The following is a 9,209-nucleotide window of genomic DNA, read 5'->3' as shown; positions in this document are numbered from 1 at the left end:
AACCAGAGACTGACATGACATTGTATATCAACTATACTTCAGTAAAAAATAAAATAAAATAAAATGCCCCTGGAAGTTTCTGGTGCAAATATACCCGAAAGATGTCTTTCTTTCATCCCCTAAATTCTCTCTACCTGTGCTGGGGACAATTTTCTGATGCTTCCAACTGTCACTCCGAGAATCTGAGGCTCTATCTGTGCTGATCTGCTGGTGCGGACAGGAGAGGCTTCCTCCCGGAGGGCGCAGCCGGCGTGCACTGGGTGACAAGCATTCACTCAAGCAAGCGTTTCCGAGCACCGCCCAGTGCCAGGCAGCGCTCTTACCAGGGCTTCATGCTTTGCGAACCACACGCACTCTCTGCCACCAGTTCTTCTTTGGTTTTTGTTTGTTTGTTTGGCTTTGCTTCCAACCCTCTAGAAACTTAAAAACCATTCCTAGCTTGGGGCTGTATAGAAACAGGCAGCGGACTGGGTTTGGCTCCTGGTGGTGTTTCAAGGTGATCCTGAGATGAAAAACCCAAACACAGCCCCGCCCTCAAAGAGTGATGAGAAGTGCGCTGAGTCATCTATGAGAGGAAGGCAGGGGGTTGTGAAAACAAAGACCCAAAGGCCAAGCCCAGAGAGGGCCTCCCGGAGGCGGTGCACCGCCTAGGCGGGGTGAGTACGGGTGGTGAGGACGACCGCAGCGGGCACCCCGGGAGGAGGACGGGCCAGGAAAGGCTGTATGTGCCAAGTCAGCGGGCCAGAGAGAAACCGGAAGGAGTAAGGCCCTGTACGGCCGCTCCCAATAGACTGGGGGGGGGGGGGAGGGGCAGTGTCAGAGGAAGGCAGAGCCTTGTAGGGGGCTCAGAACTTTGGGTTTAAAGGGAAGAAGGAGCTGTGAAGGGTGTTAAGCCAGGATGTCAGGAGCCATGAGCCTGAGGCTGCAGAGGTGGGTTCATGGAGGGAGGGACAAGGGCAGGTGCCTGTCCAGAGGGAGGAGGCAGGGAGGGGGGCAGGAGAGGGAGGATGGAGCTTGGTCCTCTCCACTGACCTTGACGCTTGCCAGCCCCTCTTGGGCAAATCAGAGACCAGACAGAATGACTCGGAGGTGGCCCCAGGCTGTCTCCTCTGGGAGAAGTGCTTGCAGAGTAGCAAGAGGAATTTGGAGGTCGGTCTGGCTCTGACCCTTCCCCCCGCCTCTGGGATCTTCCAGAGATGGATCAAGACCTCATGCTTGCCTATCGACTTCATGCTGGAAAGCGAGGCTCTGCTAACAGACAAGCGTCCCCGCCCTTGCCCTGTGCTTGCTGGTAAGAGTCCCCCAGTGCGCCCAAGTCCCGGGTCTCGGGAGTCAGAAGAGTAATCAGTCTACGTTGTCCACAGAGAGTTGGCAGTGCAGTTAGGGAGACAGGTAGGCAACGTAGGGCCAACACAAGAAAGAGTAAAATGAGGTTAATCATTGGTGTTAGGAAGGAAGTTACGTGGGAAGAGGTGGGATGATGATTTTACAGGAAGGCAGTGTCCCAAAGGCCCTGGTGCTTGAAGCTGGAAAGGGTTATTGGTGCCTCTACTAATGGCATGTGAGTTCTGGGCAGAGTTGCACAGTTTTCTGGACATGCTCAATATTTCCAGAGGTGAATGAAGTGACTCTGTTTTGGGAAGCCAACCTTGGTCAAAGTCAGAATCATGCCTTGGGAAGAGGAGCGAAAAGCGGGGCAGAGACCCCACCTAATTTCAGCTGGTATCATATTCATGTGGACGAGCGTGGCTGCCTGTCCATCGGCTTGTGCCTGGAAAGCAAGGCCACCGTGTGAATGAACCTTCCTTCTCTTGTGCTGTTTCATGCCGGCATAGCCTCTGTCCTGAGCGCTGGAGAGAGTCACCAACATGCCCGAGTCAGAGAGACAAGAGCTATTTGAGGATAATGACTCACATTCATTATTAAGTGATAGTAACGATTCAAGCGAGACTAATGACAAATTTTCCTTTCCCTCGAAGAAGGAACTTTGTGCTAAACTGGTTTTTGATGATGCTTGAAAGATACTAAGAGGTCATTAAAACGCTTCTGCCAGTTTTGTGTTTGTATTGTACAAAACTTTAAAGAATCAGGTAGATTTACAGCAGGTAAAAGCGTGTAACTTTTAGGTCTTACATCAGTTATACGTGTGTTGATGAAATGCGCAGAAACGTGCATATGATTCAGCTGAACGTTTGATTTTGCTTTTTACAAAGGTGTTTTCTCCAGAATGGTGGGGTCATCAGTATGATGCTGAATTGGGGCACAGGAGGACAAACTCAATACCATTTCACATTCTATACTCATTAGAGGACCATTTGCGACCTTCCTAGAAAAACTCAGGCTCTAAATAGAAAGCAAATGTGATGGCCATTCAGGGCAGCCAGATAAAGTGGACCCTCTTGTAATTTCACCCTGTAGTTCTTGCAGGTGGCGGAGGGCGGAGGGAGGTTCTTACAGGAAGCACTGTTTAAAGTTCCATTGTTAGGATGAAATACTCCTATTTGTAAACCTCAGTGAAGTTGAAATAGTGAGTCTCTGACCAACATAGTCTTCAGCTGGGGAGAGAGATGGAGAGACATTCTGAAACAAGCTTTTTGGAGGCATGTCTGATGGAGGAAAGTTGTGTTGGTGGGAAGAGAGAAGCGAACTTCAACCTGAACTCTGTCCTATCACCAGCACATGACGTCATCATCAGACTGGTCATCTGGTACCTGCACCACTGCTTAGACAAGCAAAAAGGTCGGGAAGTCTGGTTTTCAGCCAGTGTAGCTAAATAGAGCTATCCTAAATATTTCATATAAAATTCAATTTAAAGAGGTTTTTGTAGTTATAAACCTTTTTCTTTCTACTGTTGATCAACTTATCTGTACATTAAAAAGGAGGCTATTCAGAGATACAGTTTTAAAAGTATTTTCATTTTTATTACATTTTTATCCCTTCCAATTTCAAGAGAACAATAAAACTTGATCATATATGTAATTTGATCAGATTTTTGTAGAAGCTGTAAGTTCCATATCATGATTATTTTCAGTTAACTATCTGGAGCCTGTAGGGAGTACTTAGGAGAGGAATTTTGCCTATCAAATATCACCTTCAGAAGCTGTGTTGCACCATCAGCTCTGAATTACTTCTGCTGATATTCAATGCTTGAGGTTGGCTAAATCTTGGACATGGTAATGCCCCCTGCAGCCCGAGTGGTGAGATGTATCACTTGCAAAGAGAACGTGAGCAAGATTTATCTGGTGTCTGACTGTTAGCTCATCATTCATACAGAATTTGAGTGTCAGTCTCTGGACAGAATAAATACACCTGTGAACATTGCCTAGACCAGTTGAAATTGGAGTAAAATAAAAATGTTAATGACAGTGGTTGCAGATCCTCTTTTCCAGGAAGGCTGTCGTGTTGCTGGGAACAGGCTTCTGCAGTGGAAGCACCTCGCTCTAGGCCTGGAATGAACAGACGCTCAGTACTAGGGGAGCCAAGGCATTCGGCACCTTGACGGAGGTGGAGGAGATACAGCCAGAAGTCAGCGGAAACACAGGAACCAAGTTTCACGGCAAAATTCTAGCTCCATAAGCTTTTTCCCTGGGAAGGTCTCCCGAGAGGTTACTCTGGATTCTTCCAACATCAGTGCCCTTGGACTTGGTTTCCAGTCCTTTCCCATATCAGGTCCCTCCTCAACTGATGGAACCTCACTAACAGGGGTCACATGCTCACCCCCACATCCCGCCAACATCTACCTGCTGTTCCAAGACTCTTAAGTCTTTGCTTGCCTGGTTTTTGCTACCAGAGGTGCCTGTTATTCAGCTCACATGGCGAATCTCAGCGCAACCTTCCAGGGTTCCTGAGTTGGAGCTGCCTCGAGGTGAAGCCTTTGCCGGCCCACACGCTACTGTGGAGATGGCTACAGCCCCTCTCCCAATTTCACTGGCCTCCTTGATTTACTTACTACTTTTTCTGACTTGCCTGCCAGCTGTTTTTCTGGAGTCCCAAGTGTATACCAAACACTCAAAGTTTGCAGAGAAAATAAATACATAGACCTGTTCATAATTTTGATCAGCTTTGTTCAAGCCCCTTAAATAGAACACTGATTCGGTCCCAAAGTAATTAATCTGTCTGATATTTTTCCCCTCTCGACTATTTAAAAAATAACGTGACTTCAGCTTAATTAGCCAGAAGCCGCTGTCTATTGTTTTATGAGGCAAGTCTGAGTAGATTTTAAAGCAATTCATGGACACTGTGTTTACCTTCCTCGTCTCTTTCTCAGTGAACGCCTGGCATTCCTTCATGGTGGGTCTTACACATTTACGTCTGATAATTTACTTAAGAAATGAAAACATGCAAATGAGGCAAGTAGGTGTTTAAAGACGTGTGGGGTTCTGCTTATTCCTGAGTTGTATTATTGGTCAAGACAACATTCGACTGCTGACTTAGTGTGTTTCTGTGAGGCAGGGATGGTAAGAGGACTGAGTGAACCGGGGCAAACCTAGAAGCCAGCCAGGTGACCTCCAGGCCAGGGTGAAGATAAAGGTCAGTGACACTTTTATCCCTCCATCTTATAATAGCAAGCCTTGTTTCTGTGCAGTAAACTCCCATTTTCAATTACAAGTTGCAATTTTCATATGGGTGCTTAGTGCGGGGGCTAATATTTTTTGCCTGTGGGTTTCCTGCCAGCTTCTCATATGGCAAGACATAGATAAGGGATTTATGTTCTGGGAAAAAAAAGTCACATATTTTTTAGTGGAAAAGAAAAAAAATATATGAATAGTCACTCCTTAGGGTGTGTTATGGTCTGAATGTGTCTCTCCCATTATTTATACACTGAAATCCTAATGCCCAATACAATGGTAGTAAGAGGTGGGGCCTTTGGCAGGTGCTTAGGTCATGAAGGTAGAACCCTCAATAAGTGGGATTGACGTTCTTATAAGAGACCCCACAAAGCTCCCTTGCCCCTCCTGTTGTGGGAGGTTAAAGAGAAAAGATGGCCGTCTCTTGAGAAACGGGCCCTCCCCAGACACCAAGTCTGCTGGCGCCCTGTTCTTAGACTTCAAGCTTCCGGACATGTGAGAAAGAATCCTCTGTTGTTCATAAGCTACCTTGTCTGTGGGATTTTGTTACGGCAGCTCCGACGGACTAAGACAGAGTCTCAGGCGTCACAGAAAGCATGTGTGTGCGTGGGGTGGATGTAAACGTGGAAAGGGAACTAATTCCTTTTGTCTGAGACTCAAGGGAAGATCCTTAAGGCTTGTTAGGGAAGTGGTGGAGATGGGAAGACAGAAAGGACACTCTAGACCAAAGGACTGGCCCTGGCACACTTGGCGGGGAGGTGGGAGGAGTTATGGTGGATGCAGAGAGGAGAAGTGTAGGGCCAGATGGTAAAGGACCTGGTGATAAGGCCCAAGTGATGAGGAACTTGACTTTATCTGACACTCATGGTATCTTAAGTTTGGTGGTACCCTGCGCAAAGGACTGGGGGCCAATGAAGTCAGGAGACTATTAGAATAGCCAAGACAGAGATGGTACGAACTTAAGCCAAAATTGTGGCAGGAGAGATGGAGAGAAAGCCTTTTAGTTAGGTGTTACCTAAGAATTAGGTTTGTTGAGAAAATAGTAGGATGTAGGGGAGGGAGTGGTCTGGTGTCTCGGAGGCCCATGGTGAGTCCAGGACTAGCAGCTGGCTTAGTAGTGAGGCACTGGCTTCTAGGCTGGCAATAGTGAATTTGAAAGGCTGATGTGGCATCCTTCTAACAGCTGGAGATGTGGGTCTGAGATTGAAGGAAGAAAGTGAGACTGGAAATGCTTTAGGACTCCCCAGCCATCTGTGTGTCACTTGGGGCTACAAAGCAGGGATTTTTTTTCCTTGTGTTCATCACTTCGTGACCAGACACATAGTGGGCATCCAATATATGTTGAGGATGGAGTAGGGAGGACTTCTAATTTCAGCACTGACATGTAAAGAGCTTGTAAGTCATTGCTCCCATCCTCACAGTGAGAGAAGGCTGAACCAACAGAAGACCAAAGACTTTTCTTGGAACCATCAGAGAGCTGAGGTCACAGGGCAAACTGCTACCCAAAATCTAGAAAGTCCCAGCCAAGATCTGCTTAGTTAGATCAGAAGCCACTGGAGAAATAAACTGTTAGATACACTTAAATGGGAACCTTGATGAATTGCTTGAGGCTAAACGTAGATTAGAGTGAGAGTGAAAAGCTCCCAGGGTCACAGTCTTAGTTTCTCCTGGACTTCCCCGAGTTTGTCTCCAGGGATCCCACCAAGTTATCATGATGAGGAGCCAAGAAAGTCCCATGATCATCTAGCTGGAGAAGGGAAAGGATAACCACTGTGAAATAAACCCAGAATGTTCTCCTTAACAAAAGCCTACTTTGCAGAGAAAATGAACTTTGCTAGAGCCTTACCTCCCTAGGGGAAGAGAATTTCTCTGACTCTAGCACCCACTGGTATTCTTGTCTAAGAAAAGAGAGGAGGTGCTAAGAAACACCTGTGAAGGTCACAGCCCAAGGACACAGGCACCCTCAGATACTGAGACAGAACCACAAAGTAACAGAATGTTTCTCCCCCACACACTTTGCCACCACACTAACAGGGGTGGATCAGAGCTGAAAGAACTACAAGATGCAGCTGTCTAAGGAGGAGGACTTCAGGAAGCCCAGAGACAGCAGGGGAGACAAAAACATGGACACCAGAGAAGCTTGAAAACTCTGGTGCCTACAGCAAATCTTAAATGCAGCCCACACTCTAGCCAGAGTAATATATGGCTTCACAATAAAGGCCAATTCACCTGTTTCTATTACCCAATCCATCATGTTTGGCTTTCTGCAAAAAATTACCAGGCATGCTAAAAGGCAAGAAAAAAACAGTCCGAGGAAACAAAGCAAGCATCAGAATAGGTCTCAAACATGACACAGATGTTGGAATTATCAGCTAGGAGATTTAAAATAACTGATTAATATGTGAAGGACTTTAATGGAAAATATAGACAACATGCAAAAACAGTTGGGTAGTGGAAGCAAAGAGATGGAAACCAAGAGAGAATTCAAAGGAAATGCTGTAAATTAAAAATACTACAACATAAATGGAGAATGTCTTTGATTGGCTCATCAGTAGACTGGCCAAGGAAAGAATCAGTAAACTTGAAGACAGATCAGTAGAAAATTTCCAAACTGAAATGTACAGAGATAAAAGAATTAAAACAGAATAAAACAGAACTGTGGGGCAATTGTGAAATGCATAACACCCAGGTAATTGGAATAACAGAGGAGTAAAGAAACAGTTGAAGTAATAATGGCTGAAAATTTTCCAAAATTAACGACAGACACCAAACCACAGATTTGGGAAGCTCAGAGAACACCAAGTAGGATAATTACCAAAAAATCTCCCACCCAGGCATATCTTATTCAAAATGCAAAAATAAAGAAAAATATAATATTAAAAGACACCAACGCAAAACAAATCACCATACAGTGATTACTGAAATATAGAGATATCTGCTACTTTTCCACAGTATATTAGCATAATAAAATGGTAAACTGAGTTGAGTAACATAGAATCTATGCATAGCTCTCCCATTAACTAGAAGACCAACTTTAAACCAATTATTTGAGCTTTTTCAAACTTCACATATCTTATCATGGCTGGAAATGAATTTAATTCCATGTGTGAACTCTGAGAGATAGGCAATGGCTTCCTAAAGGACAATGATGAAAAAGACTCTGAAGATGGAGCAGGTAAGAGTCCAGTGATTGATTATTAATGTCTGCCATGGGAGTGGGAAATGGAGAACTAAGTGTAGTGTATTAGCCATCCCTGAGATAATGATCTCACAGGGTCATTCTAGTTCTGAAATGCTTGGATTTTTAAATTACTTTAAACCAGTACAACTTTAAGTTTTCAGTTGGGAACAAATTTGATGATACTCATCACAGGTGTTTAATTTTTAGGTGGTGCCTCAATGCTGCAGACCCTCTGCTTGATACCAGAATTCAGATCTGAATAAGGAGCCTGTCCCAGCCTTCACGTAGAACCTCGGTGATAGTCCCCTAGACTTTTAGGGACAGTTAGTCATCACCTTTTGTTATTCACCACTATATTCTTCTGGACCTTCTCTTCTTAAGACTCACTTTCTCATTTCTTAACTCCTCCTTCACTCCCTCCTTACTTAACTGCTACCTTTCTCGACAGATGACTTCACCTTTTGCTTCTCAGAGAAAGTGGAGCCTCAGATGGGAACTCGCCCACCAACCCCTCCAGGTGGCAACTACAGTCTCTCTCACCTCCTTCCCTCTGATTGCTTCCTGATGATTGCTAATTGATTCCTTTTTTCTTTTCTTCTTGATCTTTCTAAAATTTTGCCCACTTTATTCACTTTTTAGAGAACCAGTGCTTGAGTTTTTGGATTGCCTATATTGTTTTGTTTTTCGTTTCACGTGTCTATGTTTACTGTTATGATTTCCTTCCTTCTTGTTTCTTTAACATCATTTATCTTTTCTGGCCATTTTTATTGAACACAGAACTCAATTATTTTTTATATCCTTTGTTTTTTCTAAGTAAGTTCTTTGAATAAATGTTACACTAATTGGAGGACACCCACTTCACAAAGCCCACAGCACCGTCTGGTTCTGTGCGAGCCTGTGCCAGTGGATGGTGAACAGGACACGCGTCTCAGCACTGGCTCCCATCCTGTCATTCTACACCCAGTTACGCTAAAATTCTTTCTTTCTTTCTTTCTTTTTTAACTGTAGATGACCCAAAGGGAGGTGGGAGGTTGCTGTATGAATGAGCCCATGTGAAATCTGAGCTGAAGAGGAGGGTCCCTCCTGAGAGGTTAGAAGAATGTGGAAACATCCATCTTGCTAGTTATTTGAAAATGTATAACTTTTTCCTGCTATAAATCTCATTTTAATTTTGTGACTGCACGAATTCATAAATATGATATGTGTACTAACAGCCTTACACATTCAAACTCTGAAAATGAAGAAAGTCCTGCCAGAATTGAAAAAATCCTGTTAATAAAGAAGTATTATTATTGCAGATTCTTACATGTCTTACATTTCCTACAAATCTTTCATGTATTGCCTATCCTAACCCAGACATTGTAGAAAAACTTAAAGCAATAGTGAATGAAAAACAGTTTATCTCTTAAGAACTGCATTACAAATGATTCTTTAGAAGTTTTTCTCATCCCTTCCCTTAT

At 44.3% G+C, this 9,209-nt stretch overlaps 1 long non-coding RNA gene across 1 annotated transcript; it reads left to right on the top strand.

The window, feature by feature from the left end:
- The first annotated feature begins 821 nt into the window (after window positions 1-821).
- LOC105104534 (uncharacterized) lies at window positions 822-4,755 on the top strand. The gene is made up of 3 exons (XR_010382016.1): window positions 822-930; window positions 1,195-1,291; window positions 3,376-4,755. It is a non-coding gene; the product is annotated as an uncharacterized LOC105104534 (long non-coding RNA).
- The last annotated feature ends 4,454 nt before the right edge of the window (window positions 4,756-9,209 follow it).

Source organism: Camelus dromedarius, chromosome 8 (assembly GCF_036321535.1).
Source record: "Camelus dromedarius isolate mCamDro1 chromosome 8, mCamDro1.pat, whole genome shotgun sequence".
NCBI classification, from domain to species: Eukaryota; Metazoa; Chordata; class Mammalia; order Artiodactyla; family Camelidae; genus Camelus; species Camelus dromedarius.
Note: the sequence above shows the minus strand (reverse complement) of the source record. Positions and strands in the feature narration are given on the sequence as shown.